A 19,057-nucleotide genomic window follows, 5' to 3' on the forward strand; every position below is an offset into this window, starting at 1 on the left:
CTGCTCCCAATTTTCAATGACACAGACCAGTTTTAGATCAAACAGTTCATCTCACTGATTAATTAGTTCATCTCAGCCACTGTGGCATGGACGGAAAGACCCATCTTTTCTTTCCTTTCCTTCTGGCCTTTCACACTGGCTCTGCTTGTATCAAACCAAATTTCCGCTTAACTTCGGCATCAGGGGGCAGCAGCTATTCACTGATGCCAGGAGATCAGCATCTTGAGCAGCCTTAAACAAGTGAAAAGGCCACTGCTGTGTCTCTTCACACTGATTCCTTTTGAAAACAAGGTGCATAGCATCAGGGCTGTGTTTATTTCCCCCTCAAATTAGGGCCGCCTGATTTTAATTGAGAAATCTGCGATAATAAGTCATGTTTGTGCAGCTGTCATCAGAAATTCACAGGGCTTTTTTGGGGGGAGGGGGAAGAGAGGGGAAGATATTTACTCAAGCCCCACCTCTGATCTCAAGCGGGGCAGGTTTGTACTTCACACAAGAGCTCTCTATAGCTTGATTTTACAGGACTTTTTTCTCAGTCGGTCATTTCCCTTGCTCAATATCAAGATGTGTTTATGAAAGTGCTCTGCTGCAGGACTAAACTGTGGCAATATTATGTGGTTTCACAGTACATAATACTTTGAGCAGATGCTCCCAGTTTCTCCACTTTGCCTTTTGAGGAATCTGCCATGCTTTTCTTGCCTTCCCTAATCCTCTTCTCCGTGACTTTTTAAAGAGATTACTGGGGTGGGGCTGGCTAAAGTTATAGGACTGGTACGAAGATGTAGAGATCACCACTAATCACTGTAATGATTTTTTTTTGCAATATATGATTCTGCCACTACATGCCACTGTGTGCTATCTAGAGGTGTATTCCCTGGTGAACAAAGGAGACAAAGCTGGAACTCAATCGCTGTGGTAACCTGTTAGTTTGTCTGTTGCTAGTGGCTGTTTTATATAATAAACACTTTCTTCTTCTACAAGCAGATCTGTGGCTCCAGCTAGCATGGCAGTGCAAATACTACCCGCTGGCTGATCAGTGACTCTGTTAAAGTAGTTGGCATCTGCAGTGGAGGCTCCGAGCATGAGTCAAGCTGGGACTCAGGGTTCAAGCCCTACTGCTTTACGAAGTGGACATAGACCCACTGGACTCATGCTCTGGGAGTCTGTCAAAAGTATCCCACAATCCCATGGTCTGAGTTTCTTTGTCCTCTGGACAGTCAAGTTTGGTGGACTGTCATATTTTCCCACACTGCACCACGAACAAAGGGCTAGAGTGGCAAAATTTGGGGAGGGCACTAGAAAGTCTGGGATATGGGCCCACATAATTTAGTGTGGATACTGGAGCCTCAGATTGGGACCCAATTCCTAACTTGGGGTTACAACTGAGTGTAGACTGTCAAGCTCTAGGTTAACAACCCAGGGTCTTCTACCATGAGTTCCACGAACCTTGGGCTTACATTGCAGTGTAGACATACCTTGAGTGCCATCTTGCATTTCTAGCCTTGTCTGTCTCCATCTTCTCTCTCCCTCACCTACAATCAAACCTTAGCCACCAAGGGCAGTGCCCAAGGGCAGTCCAATCATTGTCCTGGCTGGGCCCAGCTGTCTTCTACTGCCCAGGACAGGAGTAGAAAGGCCAGAATAGATTTAGCCTCCTAACCCCCTGGGCCAATCTACCTATTTCTTATCCCTTTGGATTAATGAGACTCTTACTGGTAGATGCCAAGGGTTGATTGGCCTGGGAAGGAATGGATTCTAGCTCTGCTATACTGCTGTGAAGAGCACTCCAATGGGAAATTGAAGGATTTAACAATAGCAAGACTCTGGGAGGGGTTTGGAGTACCCATGGGGAGTGGTACTAACTGTGCTGGGTCAGTTTACAGGGCATAGCTCCTGGAAGGTTATTGCTTTAAGGTGAACTGAACAGCTTTGAATGGAAGTTAAAACCTTGTTGCAAGATCCCACAGGACTGGGGGAAAGAGTCTAGCTTCTTAAATGAATGAGAAATTCCTCGTGACGAAGTAGAAAGGCACTTCCCCTAGTACAGGGCAGCTTAATCAAGACATCTACCTATCCCATGCGGGAATGGGGTGGGGATATAACGATAGAAGGAAAGTGCCTGTGGTGGTGGCTACCAAAGGGGAAAGGTGTGTTTTCCCTTGACAGCTGGCCAGGAAGTTAGGATGGTCTGTGGAAATTGGGACTTGCTTTTCTGAGTGGCTTATTTTTGTTTGAAATCATTTGTAAATCACTGACAGGCAGACATGCAGATAGGGATTTAAATTTGGCCTTTGGGAGGTGGGGAGAGGGGGCATCATTCATCTTCCCTGGCTGGTGGTTAATTGTTGGCCTAGTGGATGAAGTACGACACTGGGCCTCAGAAGAGCTAGATTCTGTTGCTGGTCTGTTGTGTGACCTTGAGCCAGTCCTGGCCTGTCTCTGTGCCTCAGTTTCCCCATCTGTAAATGGAGACTGCAAACAGTTAACTGTAAAGCACATTGAGATCTACTGATGAGAAATGCTCTATAGGAGCTAGATTTTATTTTCATTCCTCTTTCAAAGATCCTGAGAGACCAGAACAGCAGCAAATTCCTGTTTCCTCTTCCAGAGAAAGCAACATCCCATTCCACTTATAAGCCCCTCTCTCCATTTGCTAGTAGTCTTCTCCTTTTCAGGCTGCAACGGCTCACATTCAGCTTCAGCTGGATCGAGCTCCGGGAGTGTGAGACACGCACCCTTCCAAATAAAGGAATTGGGAAGCTTCCTTTGCAGGCTGGCGACAGAAAGATGAGCTCACCTCAGCTTCAGATTCGCTAGAGCTACACAGCGGCCATGAGTAAATGTGACACAGATGCCCCAGTGTAACCTGGGATGAACACACTAATGGATGAAGAGCAGTCATCAATCCTCACAAGGGACAGCTCAGTGGTTTGAGCATTGGCCTGCTAAACCCACGGTTGTGAGCTCAATCTTTGAGGGGGCCATTTAGGGATCGGGGGCAAAAATCTGTCTGGGGATTGGCCCTGCTTCGAGTAAGGGGTTGGACTAGATGACCTCCTGAGGTCCCTTCCAACCCTGATATTCTATTCTAGATTTCAGCTCTACAGACTGTGTGACTCTGACCTGCCATGGCTTTTGTGATGGTTAGTGCCATAGGATGTGCTAAGTAATCACTCAGGAAGAAAAGAAGCCTAGAAGAAGCCCCAACCCTACCCTGTATCCGTGATGAGAGAGGAGGAGGGTGAGTTTGATGCAGGTCGAGCACCCTGGGTCTAAGATCAAGGTGAGTGAGCCTAAGAAATGCCAGGGGAGGATTAAATTGCCCATGCGTCCTTAACAAAAGCTGGATGCAAGGGCCTGTCTCCCGTTTGCAGCTCAGATGCAGCCCATGTCTCCTGAGAAGCCTTCGGCTGTTATAGCACAAGCCGTACCAGAACAGGTGGCGATGCTGGAGCGTCGCCCACCAACGTCTCATTTACAGGCCGGGGGGCATGTGTGCGTAAGTTCCCCACTCGGTTAGGTACAGTTTTTGCTGGGCACAGAAAAGGAGGTGAAAGCGGGTTGTGGATCCCTGATCTTGGGAAGGGCTTTAAGCAGGACTACGTGGCCCCCAAGGGAAAGGGGAATTGTCAGGGGTAAGTGCACTCGGGGCACACTTCCTCCTCCCCATCCCAACCCCCGGACACGGGAAGCTGGAGGAAGCAGGCGCTAGCTACACCGGCTGCATACCCACTGAGGATTCCCTTGTGCTGTGGGAAGCCCCAGCTCAGGAGATGCAATCAGCGTCCCACTCCATCCTGAGAAAGCAGCAAAGAATCCTGTGGCACCTTATAGACTAACAGACATATTGGAGCATGAGCTTTCGTGGGTGAATACCCACTTCGTTGGATGCAAGCAGTGGAAATTTCCAGGGGCAGGTGTATATATAAGCAAGCAAGAAGCAAGCTAGAGATAACGAGGTTAGATCAATCAGGGAGGATGAGGCCCTGTTCTAGCAGTTGAGGTGTGAAAACCAAGGGAGGAGAAACTGGTTCTGTAGTTGGCAGCTCATGCTGCAAAACGTCTGTTAGTCTATAAGGTGCCACAGGATTCTTTGCTGCTTTTACAGAACCAGACTAACACGGCTACCTCTCTGATACTTGACTCCATCCTGAGAATTTGTCCTGTTCTCTCGACACATTAACTCAAACTTCACTTGAATTTGTCCTTTAGGCAACTTGCAAAAACATCAGCTCCCGGCCTTTCCCTGGCCCTTCTGCAATGCCAGGGCTGCAGGAGTTTAATATAAACCAGGCACCGCCAGTTGCTGGGGGAAGGACTGTCTGGGATGGGTATTTAGAGAAATGTGCTTCTCTGAAGCAGCCTGTCAAACGCCATTCCAGGGTTTATTACCTGCTGAGAAAGCCAGACATGCTTCAGGTGCTAAGTGAAACGCAGATGTCCTGGGAGAAGCACCTTGGATAGTTCTTGGGATAGAAACCCTGAGGGGTAAATGCAGGGATATTAATGCAAACTCTCAGAGGCTCAGGTCCAGCTCATCTGTTACAGTCTATCCCATAATGCACCATTTCTGCCCCACCCCCGCTTTCTATTAGATGCTGCATTTCCATCACCTGTGGAGCTTGGGGGTTTTCTGTCAGTCATAACACTTTCTCTCTCCTCCACACAGCCTTCTGCAGCCCCAGGCGTCAGTGTAGTGGCTTAAAATGGTATTGGGTGAATGACGCAAGGCTGGACTCTGTGAGACAGAGGCACACGATAGAGTCTCCCAGTTCGGACAGGAAAGGCGCAATTGCCAGCGCTAGGATTTGAGCTACTGTGATTAATGTGGGGGAAACATTTTTTCAGCACAGAGAGGGTGACTGATTGGGTGAGGAGGGCTTAGGGGGCGCTGGGATCGAAGATCAGAGAGTGCAGCTCAGGAATTCAGGCCTTGGGAAGTGATGTAGATGCTGTCTATGTTGCCATCCTAGGAGACCCTCTTTCCTCACCGTTGATTATCAGGCTGGTGTGGGGGAAGCTGGCACTGCTCATGCCGGACCTGTTCTGGGGACAGAAATGGTCAGTTTACACCACCTGTCAATCGGATACTGAAACAAACAAGGCCAAATTCTGAGCTCCGACATGCGGGTGCAGCCCCATTAACACCTGCGTGTGAATAGCGAAGAGGATTTCAGCCCAAATCCTTTGGGGTCCTACATCAAGGTAGATGTAAAACTCATTTAAACACAGCTTGGCCCCATCCACACTGCGATTTTCATACAGTTTGGGTACTGCGGTTCCCAGTCCAACATAGTCTGGACCAAGCCCTTCTTCCCAATAGCCACACCTCTTCCCTGGACTCACCCCTGAAAGTGAAAATCACCTCCAGTTTGAACAGTGTCCTAGAGGCCAAAACTAGAGATAAGTCTAAACCCAATTCCTGTATCTGAGCAGGAACATCGGTGTGTTCAGATCCAGGCATGAACTTAACAGGCCAGTCTGAAATCCAAGATTGAAACACTTCCAAATTTTGGGAGGGTCAGAGGAGAAGTCTCTTTAATTTTCAGTATAGTTTCTAGAAGCCAAAATCCCAACGGCATGAATAAAAACCTCATGGCAAACATAAAAGCAGTTTAAGAGAATTCCACACCTGCCTAAGACTATTAGAATTGGAAGCTGATCACTACACAATTAACCTATTACACTGGCCTATTAAAGCTTTTTTTCTGAAAAGCATGTGCTATTTTAAAGTAGCCAGCACTGCACTGGTGTATAATTGTTTTATGGGTGTTACACATACGCTTTCATCATTCCCCAGTAAATTACTTACATTATTCTAATATTGCTCCAGAGCACACTTTGGGATTAAAGTCCGAAGTAGGTATTTTCAGCATTGAGCAAAGACATGCAGCGTCCTTGAATCTCTGTGGTAAGCACAGTCACAAACCCTCGGCTCAGACTCCAAAACTCCAGTCACGCTTATCTCTTGCAACCGGTTGCTAGTTTCAGTGGCATTTCACTATTACCTTCAGGGCTGCTAATTTCTCTCTTTATTCATTTTTTTCTGGTGTTGTTGCTCCCAGTTTATTTTTGTCATAAAAAGGTCTCCCTTAGCTTGGTGTTGAAATCATCAAGGAAGGAAATCTGCTAAAAGGACTGAATCCGTCTAGGAAGAATTGCAGTCGAGGTTCATGTCAGTGTCATCTCGGGACAGCCTTAAATCATCCCCAACCCACCCACCCGCATTCATAATTGAAAGGATCTGAAAAGCCTGGCCGTTCGGTTCATTGTTCAGCAAAACTGGGGTGATGCCTTTAGCTGGTGCGAGCGAAAATATTTATAATTGTGAAAAGTTCTGCAGCAATTCAAGGAAAATATGAGTGGAATGAAAGAATACAGCCCCTGTCTGCTGCTGTAGCTGAAACCCTGCTTGTTTCTCACCCAGAGGGACGAGGCCAAGTTGTAGCCCCACTGAAGTCAATAGGAGTTTGGGCACTGGCTGCAATGGAACCAGGATTTCACATCCATGGTCTCTTTTTCACCTCCAAGCTTAGCAACTAAAATGGCTTCATATTTGTTTCTTTATTATTGTTTTTAATCTATAACTCCATTGATGAAGTTATTTGCAGCTCTTTGGCTTCAATGGGGCTAATCATGTGCTTATAGCTTGGCGCTGTTTCCAGTTCCTCCTTCAATCAGGGGTTTATGGCTGTTCCGGTCATTATGTGGGTCCATAAGTGGCCAAATTCATCCCTGGTGTAAGTCTTTTGGACTCACACCAGCTATTCATTTCGCTCAAATATTTGTACTGCCTGGTGCTGCAGATGAAGAGGCGTCTTGGCAAGGTCAGCGCTGAGGCCAATGAGAATTAAGTATTATTGGATTTAAACAGATGAAATCAATTGAGGGTTTAATTAAATGGTTGACTGTAAAGTCTCAGAGTTGCTGACCTTCCTATTTAGCAGTGTAGGGTGGCTCGGCCGGGGATCATCCTTCTCCAGGGTGACGGGGAACCAGACCGCCTCGCTACTGGGGTCAGGTGTGTCTGGGAACTAGTCTGGCTGCGGGGCAAACAGTGGCAGTTGAACAGCAAACCCCAGGCTCCTGGCCCTGAGCGGCTGGGGAAAGGGGGACACGGCCACCTGCAAGGTGGGTGGCAGGGGGGACGCAGGCCCACCCGCTCCACTGCATCCCAGCCCAGGGCCCTAGAAGCTGCAGCAGACCCGCTGCTGTGTCAGTGGGAATCCTGGCCGCAACACACTGACATAGGCTCTGGCAGTGCTGCAGCCAGACTAGGGTCAGCTGCCCCTGGTAGGGTGACCAGAGGTCCCAATAAAATCCGGACTGTCCCGATATTTAGGCGTTTGTCCCGCATCCCAACCGATGTTTGGTTCGGACACAATTTGTCCCGATATTTTGTGGCATTCCATTTATTTTGTGGCACTCTCATCTGGTCATCCTACCTTCCAGGCTACTTCCTATCTCCCCCTTTAGAGGTACCTGGGTCCGGACGGCGTCCTCCAAGGGGTCACGCACCATGGGCTCCTCAGGGTAGCTGGCGCATGGTTGGCTTGGCAGCTCCTCGGCGTAACTGGCGAGCAGCAGGCTTGGCAGCATCTCGGGGCTCGGGCTAGCATCAGGCTTTGGCTGGTCTGGTCAGTCCTCAGGTCGGCTGCCGATTGCTGTGGTGTCCCAACTGGGAGCTACGCCACAGGCATCTGGCCTCTCCGGTGGCTGTGTTCCAAGTGAGTTCTGGGGTCGGGCTCTTATACTTCCTGTCCTGCACCTTGACATCTGAGGGGCGGGCGCAGGATTTGCTGGCTCCGCCCACTTTGGTGTCCAGAGAGGTCTGTCCCTCTCCGGGGCGGCGGGGAACCAGACCGCCTCACTACAATTAGATACTTGTGACATATTTATTCTTGTACATGGCATTAGATACTACAGTGATGAGACCTAGCTAGAAGTGCTTAGAGTCACAGGTCAGCGGCAGTTTCAGATATTCATAGAGAGAGTGTTCGTTGAAATTTTTTGTCTAAAATTCTGATGAAAATGTTTTATTGTTGGAAGCAAACATTTTTGTGGACTTTTTTCTGGTTTGTAGAGGTTTTTTTTTCAATCAATGGAAATCCAGGAATCTTTCCCCCACATAATGGATAAGTTTTACCAAAACCAGTTTTTGAAAACTGAAAATTGTATGGTGTCAGTTTTCTTGGGAAATTTTGACCAAAATATTTGTTAAAAATGAAACTGTTTTCAAAATTTCTCATGAAAAATAACAGGCCAGCTCTCCTCACACATCATTGCACAGCGCGCTTTGGCTTGTTACTAATTATAAACGTGTCTCAGAGGGCATTTATCCAGCTCCATTTGGTTGACATTCGAGTCCGGAATCCAAAGTATAATTCTAACACTTTGCCCAGATACACAGTATAAAAAATTCTTTACCAGAGCATACCCCCAGCTGGCACACATTGGCAGCGCTCCATGTTGTTGAAACATGCTGGTGTTTCTCAGTACAGTTCCTCATGTACACCTGGTGGTGTGTCCAATTCACAGACACACCATCATCACAGCATAAGTCGGAATTTATTATTCATTAACATTTCTAGTGCAGTAGCACCCAGATGCCACCACCAAGTTGGACCCCATTATCCTCACAATGCACCTCTGAGGAAGGGAAGTGCAATTATCTCCATTTTACAGATGGGGAAAGGAGACACACAGAGGCTAAATAACTTGCCCAGGTTCACACAAGTCGTCTCTGGTAGACCAGGGAATTGAACTTGGGTCTCCCAAGCCCTAGACTAGTGAAGAAATGAGTTTTGAGAAGGGATTTGAGGAAGGATGAGATGGTGGAATTATGGATATCAACTGAGAACTTTTCCCCACTTGTAAAGGGCGACATGGGAGAAAATGCAAAAATCCTTGGTGGAGAAGCAGCCACTGGGATGATTGAGGCTGAGTGAAGACAGAAGTCGAACTGCAACAGCCTTATGTCTTCTTCGGGTACATACAATTGAATGGTGTGCAGCTGGCTGTGTTCCAGGTCAAATTGTACACCATGGAAGGACCTCTATAAATATCAACTATTATTGTTGCATGAAATAGGATTTTTCCCTTTGCAGAGCTCAGTGACATTGTTTTCGATCAGATGTTCAACATTCTTGTTCCTCTCATTCGATAACTGTTAGTTTTTGAGCTGAAACTCAAGAAGCTGCAAAACAGCTTTAAAAAATGCTGTTTAAATTAATTCACCCAAGAGGCCCATTGTATCGAAAGCCATTTCCACCCTAATCAAGAGCAGTAGTTGATGTGTGGGTGGGGGAAGAGGGAATCTACATAGCTGCATTAGTTAGTACATTATTTTGAATGCACATATGGTAGAAACGCTGTCATGCATATTTCATAATAAACATGGCTAAATATGTGGGAATGTTGTCTACTTAGGATCAGGTTGTCAAAATTGCTCAGTTCCCATCCAGGCACTAAACTAAGTGGCCAAAACACGGGTGCTGAGCACTTGAAAATGCGGCCCTTATTGAATGAGAAATCAGAATTCTTTTCAGATGTCTAGCAGGTTTCTCCAATGGTTATTTACAGATCCACAGCAAGTTTAAAGTCACATTGTTGACCCCTGGTCCATGATAAATGGTTGGCCCGTTTTTCTGGTAAAGTGCGATGAAATTCATAACTCCCCCCATAACTTTTTGTTCACCTGAGGTACATGCTCTGAAGACAGTGAATTATAAGAAAATAGTAAGAGGCTGATAAATGGTAGAAAGAAAGTTTCCGATTTGTAGTGGTTCCCATTATTTTTCTCATTCTTGGCACGAGTCGACTTAAGACATTTTTTTCCCCCATTGGCCCTAGTCCTGCCCAACAAATCTTTTTTTTTCTGTCAAATTCACAAGAGTGGCACATGGGAGCATTTTGGCTAACGGGAAGCTGGCTAAGAGAGGTTGTTTTAAAATCAATTTTCTTAGGGAGTAGGAGCGTGGATCATAGTCATAACAGGGCTAAAAAGTCTTTGTTTAACTTAGCAGAGCATAATAAGCTAAGTGTTGCAACCCTGCTTCCTGCTGCGACATTCTTTTTCCATTTGCTTAGTTGCACCCCAAACACACGCTGTTAATAAGCTGTTGAGAAAATACAGCTCTAGTGACACACTCCAGAAACCAAGCTGACGTATGGCGTGTTACATACACAGCCCTTATTTGGACTGGCAAAGGGCACTGAAATTGGCACTGAAAAAAATAGATCCATTTTTCTTGCTGCAGAGAATGATGGACAGATGAGAAGGAAGGCTGCTCATGCAGTCCAGAATGGAGGGAAGAAAGGTGTATGTGGGGGATGGGGGGAATGAATAAAATGGACCCTTTGAAAGAAACGGTGAAAGTTTAATGTGAATTAGATGCAGGGGCGGCTCTAGGTATTTTGCCGCCCCAAGCACGGCGGACAGGCTGCCTTTGGCGGCTTGCCTGCGGAGGGTCCGCTGGTCCCGCGGCTTCGGCGGAGCTCCTGCAGACATGCCTGCGGGAGGTCCTCCGAAGCTGTGGGACCAGCAGACCCTCCGCAGGCAAGCCGCCGAAGGCAGCCTGCCTGCCGCCCTCGCGGCGCCGGCAGAGCGCCCCCTGCGGCTTGCCGCCCCAAGCACGCGCTTGGCGTGCTGGGGCCTGGAGCCACCCCTGATTAGATGAGAAGTAAAGTAGACAAGACAAAAATACACCATGTCATTGCCAGCAGGAAAGCAGGTGATGCAATGTACACTGTCAATGCCCCAGGTTAAAATAAAGTTTGGGGCTATGTAGAGTGAGAGGCTAAGCGCTTTGTGAATTACAGCTGAACGGAGAAAGGGGCAGGCATCTGAAGTCAATAGGAAGATTCCCATTGACTTTAATGACCTTTGTGCCAGGACCAAAGAGGTTAGGGACCAATATTGCTCTGCTTGAAGTTAATGACAGTTTTGCTGTTGACTTCAGTAAGTGGGCTTTTAATGCATGCTTATCCTGTGTAATCTACTCCTTTACTCACTTCATAAGCATACATATGATCTGACTCTGATACTGCATTTTTCACAATACTGTCCTGAAATGGGCATTTTCTCATACAAATTGCCTGAAACTGCTGTGTGAACAAAAACTTTAATTTTGAACAAACAGCAACGTTTGAAACAGAAAGTTTCACAAATTTTCCCTCAAAACTAGGCTTTTTTTTTTACAATTAAAAGAGACATTTTCTACTCAAAAGATTATTTTAGTTTTGATTGAAAAGCCATCACATGTCAGTATTTTTTTTTTTTAAGAAATGGGGCCATTTGGAAAATAGGAAGTGAAAGGCAAAAACTTCAGCCCGTGTGGATTTTCAATTTTTCATACACCCCTCCTGCATTCTGCCCGGAATGTCACTTTCAGTAGGGGATGTTATGAATTCCAAACCACGGTGTTTGAGTTTATTTCATAAGTTTTGAAACTAGAGACTCATCCAGTCTACTGCCCAACAACTGCAGGAATGTTTCAATAAACCAACAAATATTAATAATACCCAATTCTTCTATAGCACCTTTCATCAGTAGATCGCAAAGGGCTTTACCAAGGAGAGCAATATCATAATCCCCATTCTACAGATGGGGAAACTGAGGCACAGAGAGGCAAGTGATTTGCCCAAGGTCACCCAGTAGGCCAGTGGCAGAGCTGGGAATAGAACCCAGGTCACAAACAAATAATAAAAAGATTTTTCAATTTCACTGCACTTCCCATGCAAAGATCTGAAAGCACATTTCAAACGTTGTGACCCAAAACTTCAGCCCCTTATTCCCCAGGTGGGTGGAAGCCAGAAGCACGGCAGAGGCCAGATGCTCTATAAGCACATAGACAAAACCAGATAAATATGGGCTAGATGTCCCAGCTCTAATATGGCTATTCAGGGGAGTGAGGCTCCCGGTGCAGCTGAGTTAGTGCTGCACAGTTTGCAGCCCAGGTACTCAGGCTGGTGCAGCGGCCGCATGCCGGATGTTCCTCCCCAGGAACAAGCGGGTGGGGAGAAGAGTGGGCAGAGTGGTAGCTTTGTCCCCTGCCCGCCACCAGAGCTGACCAGATGTGTAGAGAGCAGATTGCACTCTTTTATAACCTGCAATAAGTTACTCCACTGACCATCTTTAACAATCCCTGAAATAAAACGGTTCGGCAGAAATAACTCTTTCTCCTCACCCAGGGTCTTCCTTGCTGGAGCCTCCCTGCTCCTGGCAGCAATTCCCCTTTCTCCTTAGAGCTCATGTGCCAGGGAGTTCCGACTCTCCCAGTTCAGGACCTGCCACAGGAGCCGACCTGCTCCTTGTCGGTCTCCTGCGCTCTTGGGAACCAAGGGTTCAGACCATCAAGTATTCAAGTATTTAACACTGTAAATATTTGCTGACCCCTTCCTAGCTAAATTTGCTAATCCCCTTAGGGCGACCAGACAGCAAGTGTGAAAAATCCGGACAGGGGGTGGAGGGTAATAGGAGCCAATAGAAGAAAAAGACCCCAAAATTGGGACTGTCTGGATAAAATCGGGACATCTGGTCACCCTAAATCCCCTCTACCAAGACCAACCCCCTGTTCTTAAAGCGGCTCTGCCTCAGAACAGGGCTAGCCCAAGGCTGCCTGTCCCTTACATGGGCAGGCTGCCCTGCTACAAAGCCCTACATGAAAAACAATGATAGTGAGACACGGACCCGCCCCTAACCATCACCAGAATTCCAGCTCAAACGATGCCCTTCCACATCTATTCCACCACACTCATTACTGTGCTACTTGACAGCCCTGGATGTGGCCAGATAACCAAATACATATTTTGGCAGGTAATAAATTAAAGACCACAAATGCAGCCAGCACAACGCACTGGTCATCTGATGGAGATGTTGGAGGTAGCAGTTAGGAAGTTAGTTCTTAACTGGCACCAAACTATTATGATTTTCACTCTCTCTTTTTGAAGAATTAATTCTGGATGACAGAGATCTGACTTTCTTTTTCAGAAATGCTCACCGTTAAAGAACGGCTCCGTGCCGGTGGATCCTGTGTGAATCCCACTCACGATTCGTTCGTGCGTGATTGGAATCTCAGCCAGTATTTGTTGGGGCCATGCCTGCATGCAGCCATGAACCACCACGTGGGTGGTCAGGCCCGGTGGATGGAGCTGAAGTCAGAGCCAGAGTCAGGAAGCCAGTAACCAAAGCCAAGGGGTTGGAGCCGGAGTCAGGAACTGAAGCCAGTGGTTAGCGCCAGAGGCAGGATGCCAGTAGGGAAGCACGGGTGAAATGACTGGGCAGAACAGAAGCAAGATTGGGAATAAGGCAAGATCAGGGCTGGAGCAGCTAGGAGCAGATCATAGTTGTGGCCATGTGCATTGAGCAGCCAGAGGCATAAAGGGGCCCTGGGCCTCCTCTGTCCTATACACCCTCAGGTGGGATGGCCAAGAACATACCTAGGCGCAGCCCTAATGGACAAAGACTCCCATCTCAGGTGCATGTCCACCATACGTGGGATTCACGTGGACAAAGACTCAAAGAAGAGCTACCATTTGGGCTTATCCCAATCCTGTAGGCTGCAGTTAGATCATAAATTAACCATTTTTTTTGCTATTAACAATATTTTTTAATAAACTTTGTATAAAGCCAGCAAAGTAGGAAAAATATCTCTTCACACTTATGTATAAATATGTTTAAAATGCCTTCTTTCCAGACATCCCACTGCACTCTGTTCTTGTTTGGTTGTTGAACCTGGAAAGGTCTCAAATCCTTCACGTCTGGGTAATTCATGAGTTAATACCAGTAATGAAATGCCATGTTACCAACTTGTAGAAATGTTAGACAAATATAATGACCATATTTTCCAGTTACCTAATACACACTTACAAATGTAAAAACCAAAAGAACGGCATAGTTTTCATTGCTATTAACCAGACAATATTGTTCCAACTAAATATAGTAAGTGATGAAACCAATTTAAATATTGTTCAAGTATTTAACACTGTAAATATTAGATTTCACACTCCATAAATATGTGCTTTGATGATGCAGGATTGACAAAAGGAGTCTAGTTAATTACAGATTACATCATGGCTAGGACAGACTCATTCCTGGGGCACCTGTGATGAATAAGGGGTAAAAAATACATCTAATAAAAAGAAAAATAGTCTCTGTTCAGTGTTCGCCTTTAATCTTTATTTTTAGGAGGGAAGGGAAAGGAAAATAGACACAGGTATCGAATTCTCCTGACGTAAACTATGCTGCATTTTGGCCCTGGTTCAGCAAAGCACTTAAGCATGCGCTTAATTTTAAGCATGTGCGTATGTCCCATTGTCTTCAATAAGGCTTGTGTGTGCTTAAATCCTCTCCTGAAGAAGTATGCTTTCCTGAACTAGGGCCTTCATCTGTTAAATTTGATTTGCTGGGCCTGTTGTGAGGAATACTGGTACGGCACTGTGACACTGTTCAAAGGTTAGGAAATAAATGCCCAAAGCCTTTGGCATGGACTAGCTGTCGGTAGCTTCAGGAAAAGGGCAATTTCCTGGCTTTTTGAGTCTGATTCTTGTCTCACACCAATCGTACCCCAGGGTAAGTCAAATGACTTTACTGGAGTAACTCCTGATTTACACCTGCCCACATGAGAGAAAATCCAGGCCTGCATATCCATGAAAGGATGGCAAAAGGCACTTGTGTAATATATAATGGAGAGGTAGGTCAGACCCAGGACAGCTAGGCTTTCCCAAAGGCTAGGAGAGCATTTGGAGCTAGACTTTGGCTCAGGCCCATCTGTAATATAAAGTAACACACACAAATTCTCTCTTGTGGTCTGTGGAGGCACAAGTGGGACAAAATCTGAACACACCTCCTTGGCTGAGAATTCCCTCCCAACGGGAGATCCGAACCTGGTATAAGGGTGCGTTCAGCAGAGGCCTGCCCCCGAAGTTGACCAAGGTACCAAAAGCCCAATTTAGCTTATTACGTAAAGTTGTTTATAAAAGTCAGGAGAAGTCGGAGACAGCTCGACGGATATAAATTTTATTGTTTAAGTCAAAAGAACTGTGCTAAAGGGTAAAGTCCTGGGTTGGCGTGGCAACGAGCCAAAAGATTCCAGACATGGCAGGAAAGATTTGCAATTGAAATCACCAAAATGTGTTTGGATTGGTTCATGGTAATGAGGTGAGGTTGCCACCACGTCTTGGCCACTGAAAGGAATCTGGGGGAGGGGCACATGGACTGCCACCACATCCATCTTCTGGGTCCCCATCTTCATCCATTTTAGTCAAACTGGTCAAAGGAAAGCGGAGTAGATGACATCACCATCTGTACTGGCTTTGGCTAAATCCTGACCACCACCGAGGACACGAGCCTCATGTCCCTGCTGCCAGCCTCTCCCATGGGTGCCATTTTCCCTCCCTACATTACACCATTTCTCCCTTTTTCTCTCTCTCTCTCTCTCTCCTCTCACCTTCTCGCTAATAAACACTCTGGCTTAGCCGTCCAAGGCAACTCCACCCTATGCAACATCAGCACTTTGAGAAGAGAAACATCCCAGAAGCAATGCCTCACACGGCCCAATCCTGGCACAAGTTTGCCGAGCCTCTGGGTCTGGGTTTCTCCAGCAGTGAGGCTGCGAGTGAAAGTCAGCACCAGAGACAGAAGCTGCGTCTTCCCTCTGTGCCGTTCTTCTTTCTCCTCTTTCGTGTTTGTCTTGCTTTGTCCTAAGGGAAACGGAATCAGATTTCAACATGGCCAGCTCCAGACCATCCAAACTACCTTTCTCTTCCCACACCTCGCCAAAAAAACCCAGTTACTATAATATTTAATAGTATCTAAAAGGCAAAGGAGAGTTTCCTCTGTAAAAGACTCTGTACCTTTCTGGTGAAAGGAAATAAGGGAAACTTTAAAAAAAAAAAAAAAAAGCTTCACTTCATACGTTACATTTTAAATGCTTTAACTCTTTTTTCCCCTCATCTGTAACAAGAAGTTAAAATGATTTTAGTGGTGGGTGTTACAAAGAGCGTCACCAGCAAGAACGTCGCACAAAACCCTAGGCCACAATTAACTGTTTAAGGTCATAACAGTAAAGGAGGGATTTATTACCATCTTGCCCTTTGTTGGGTTGGATGCTGCCCCTTAGCAACACAACAGGAGGTGCAGTCGGCTTCTCCACCACTCTCGTCCCAGTTCCTGGCCCAGCCCACACTGGTGTCATGCTGGGTTGGCAGGAGTATGTTGCTGACTGAAAGGTGCCACACCCACACAGCTTCAGTTATTCTCAGCGGGTGGGTGGCATACACACAAGGAGGCCTAGTGAAGTGCGCACTGGCTACTCGAATTCTGGCATTTCTTAACTTTTGAGGGTCTAACTTTGCAACCTAGACATTTCTTTGAATGCAGTATTGAGCATGGCAGGAAGGACAGTGCAGTCTAGTGGTTAGAACACAGGACACTCAGTCAGTCATGAGATCTGGGTCCTGTCCCTGGCTCTGCCACTGATCTTGAAGAAGTGACTTTTTCTCTTTGTCCATCTTGCTAATTTGGACTAGAAGCTCTTTGAGCTAGTGCCCGTCTCTCACTGTGTTTATACAGCACCTAGCTCCGTGGGCCCTGATCTTGGCTAGGGCCTCTACTACTGTAACATACATAATATGTACTTTGTATATATCAGAGGGGTATGCGTGTGTGTGTGTGTTACTCTAGAATATTTTAACTGTGAGATCATAAATCTATAGTTCTTCTGTAGGCTGGATTGATAATACAGCGTGATAAACTCTCTTTCCCTGAATTCAACTGGGCCGATCACTTTGGGCTCCTGAGACTCTGGGAGGCATGGAAAGCCTCAGCGCAAATCCCTGACCTCGGATGTAATCAAATAATGAGGCTGTTTGAGGACATTACTTGTTAACATATTAACAGGTACAGGGCTAAGTGAGTGTTTATTTAGTCCTAGTGTAAAAGCATGTCTACAATGATTTATGCCGGAAGCCCTTTCTCAGCAAACAGGCTGCTTTCATGAAAGCAGGTCAGTCAGTCACCGTCTCCCTGCCTGCCCTCATAAATCATAGTCAGGTGCTAATGTAACCAAAAAGTGTGTATAATCAGCACAATCAGCATGGAGGTCGGCTGGATACAGTGGCAGCTTGCCTGGGTAACTGCCTTCTGCTTTGAAGGCTGATGTTTCTGGTGGGTGAATGATTGATTTAAAGTAAAAAGAAAAGAAATAAACTTCCCTTGCAAGTCACAAAGGGCGGCTACATTTTTGCAACAGTATTTAACACACCCAGGGGTAATTTGGCACTGTCCAGATCTTGGTGTGTGTGTGGGTGGGGGGATGTTTTTGTGAGGATAGAGTTGGTGTGTGTCTTTTAAAGAAATTTAGCCCATGGTTTTAATATAACCAAGACAGATGCCAGAACCACAACAACATAAATGGAGATCTGATTCCTACTTCACATAACTCTCCCTTAGCAGCTGGTTGAACAGTGGCACATTGTGGATCCCTAGAACATACTCACAGGAGTTGTCCTATCTGTTAAGAGCTGCACCAGGGAAGCCATCTGCAGGGCACAACAACCACCATTTTTATTGGTCCTACAAGGCCTATGAGCATAGCTGCGCATTGAGTGCCATCTACTGGCATATATTCAATTGACATATTCCCAGACATCTCTTGTAGAACCCAGCAGCTTCTTTGCGACGGTGTGAATGCGAGTATTGCCTCCACAGTACTTCAGCGTAAATTCTTGATTTGGAAATATTTTCATGAATAAAAGTATTGAGTGGGGGTTCATTTTTAGTGGTGGGATCATATTTGTTAACTACAGGCATCTGCTGATGGACCATGAATCCCGATTTTTCACACTTGCTGTCTGGTCACTCTACGTGAATCACAAATTTTATTGCAATGATAATTTGTACCAAAGGGGCATAATTAGTAATTTGCTACTCATTATTCACTCCTTGTTATCACACAGTTAGAAAGTTTCAGTTATCCAATCAAGCGGCAGAAAAAACAATACCACGTGGCTTAAAAGACCAAACAGACACCGCGATTAAAGAATGTGAACTGATGGCAAACAACCCAACAGACCAAAGATTGGTTGTTCAAGCTACCTAGCAAAGAGCTACCAGTAACTGCATTTGCAGAAATTTGCAAACTATTTGTGAACAACAAAATAAAACGCATTAACTTAAGCTTGTGGTGGTGACACTAAATGCGTCTTTCTGCCCTCCCACCCTTTGTCTGTTTAGCTTGTAAGTTCTTGGAGGCACAGACTGTCTTTGGCTATGTGTATGAACAGTGCTGAGCAAAATAGGATCGAATCTCAGTTTGGCACTCTAGGCTACTACAATACAAATCATACATATTGTTCACAACATAAGAACAACAATCGGGTCAGACCAAAGGTCCATCTAGCCTAGTATCCTGTCTTCTCTCAGTGGCCAATGCCAGGTACCCCAGAGGGAATGAACAGAACAGGGAATCATCAAGTGATCCATCCCCTGTCACCCATTCCCAGCTTCTGGCAAACAGAGGCTGGGGACACCATCCCTGCCCATCCTGGCTAATAGCCATTGATGGACCTATCCTCCAGGAATTTATCTAGTTCTTTTTTGAACCCTGTTATAGTCTTGGCCTTCATGATATCCTCTGGCGAGGAGTTCCACAGGTTGACTGTGCGTTGTGTGAAAAAAATACTTCCTTTTGTTTGTTTTAAACCTGCTGCCTATTAATTTCATTTGGTGGCCCCTAGTTCTTGAGTTATGAGATGGAATAAATAACACTTCCTCACTTACTTTCTCCACATCAGTTATGTTTTTATAGACCGATAGCATATCCCTGCTTATGCATCTCTTTTCCATGCTGAAAAGTCCCAGTCTTACTAATCTCTCCTCATACGTTCTATACTCCTAATCATTTTTGTTGCCCTTTTCTGAACCTTTTCCTGAACCAGCTTTACTTGGTTACTAAGTATCCTTCCTATCTATGCATGTAAAACACGTACATCACCATGTCATGTGAGCATCCTTGCAAAAATTACATAAAGATAATAAAAGTCAATTCATATTTGA

At 45.9% G+C, this 19,057-nt stretch overlaps 1 protein-coding gene and 1 long non-coding RNA gene across 3 annotated transcripts in view; one reads left to right on the top strand and one right to left on the bottom strand.

Moving 5' to 3' along the window:
- SLC5A9 (solute carrier family 5 member 9) overlaps positions 1–19,057 on the bottom strand; it is a 147,048-nt gene that overhangs the window by 56,509 nt on the left and 71,482 nt on the right. For both annotated transcript variants that reach the window (XM_039486474.1, XM_039486475.1), the window contains exon 3: positions 4,614–5,046. The gene's annotated coding sequence lies outside the window, so the exon portion shown is untranslated. The remainder of the gene's footprint in view (positions 1–4,613; positions 5,047–19,057) is intronic.
- Positions 15,095–18,109, top strand: LOC120371035. The gene is made up of 3 exons (XR_005584106.1): positions 15,095–15,160; positions 16,728–16,900; positions 17,959–18,109. It is a non-coding gene; the product is annotated as an uncharacterized LOC120371035 (long non-coding RNA).

The sequence above is a fragment of the Mauremys reevesii genome, linkage group 8 (genome assembly GCF_016161935.1).
Source record: "Mauremys reevesii isolate NIE-2019 linkage group 8, ASM1616193v1, whole genome shotgun sequence".
NCBI classification, from domain to species: Eukaryota; Metazoa; Chordata; order Testudines; family Geoemydidae; genus Mauremys; species Mauremys reevesii.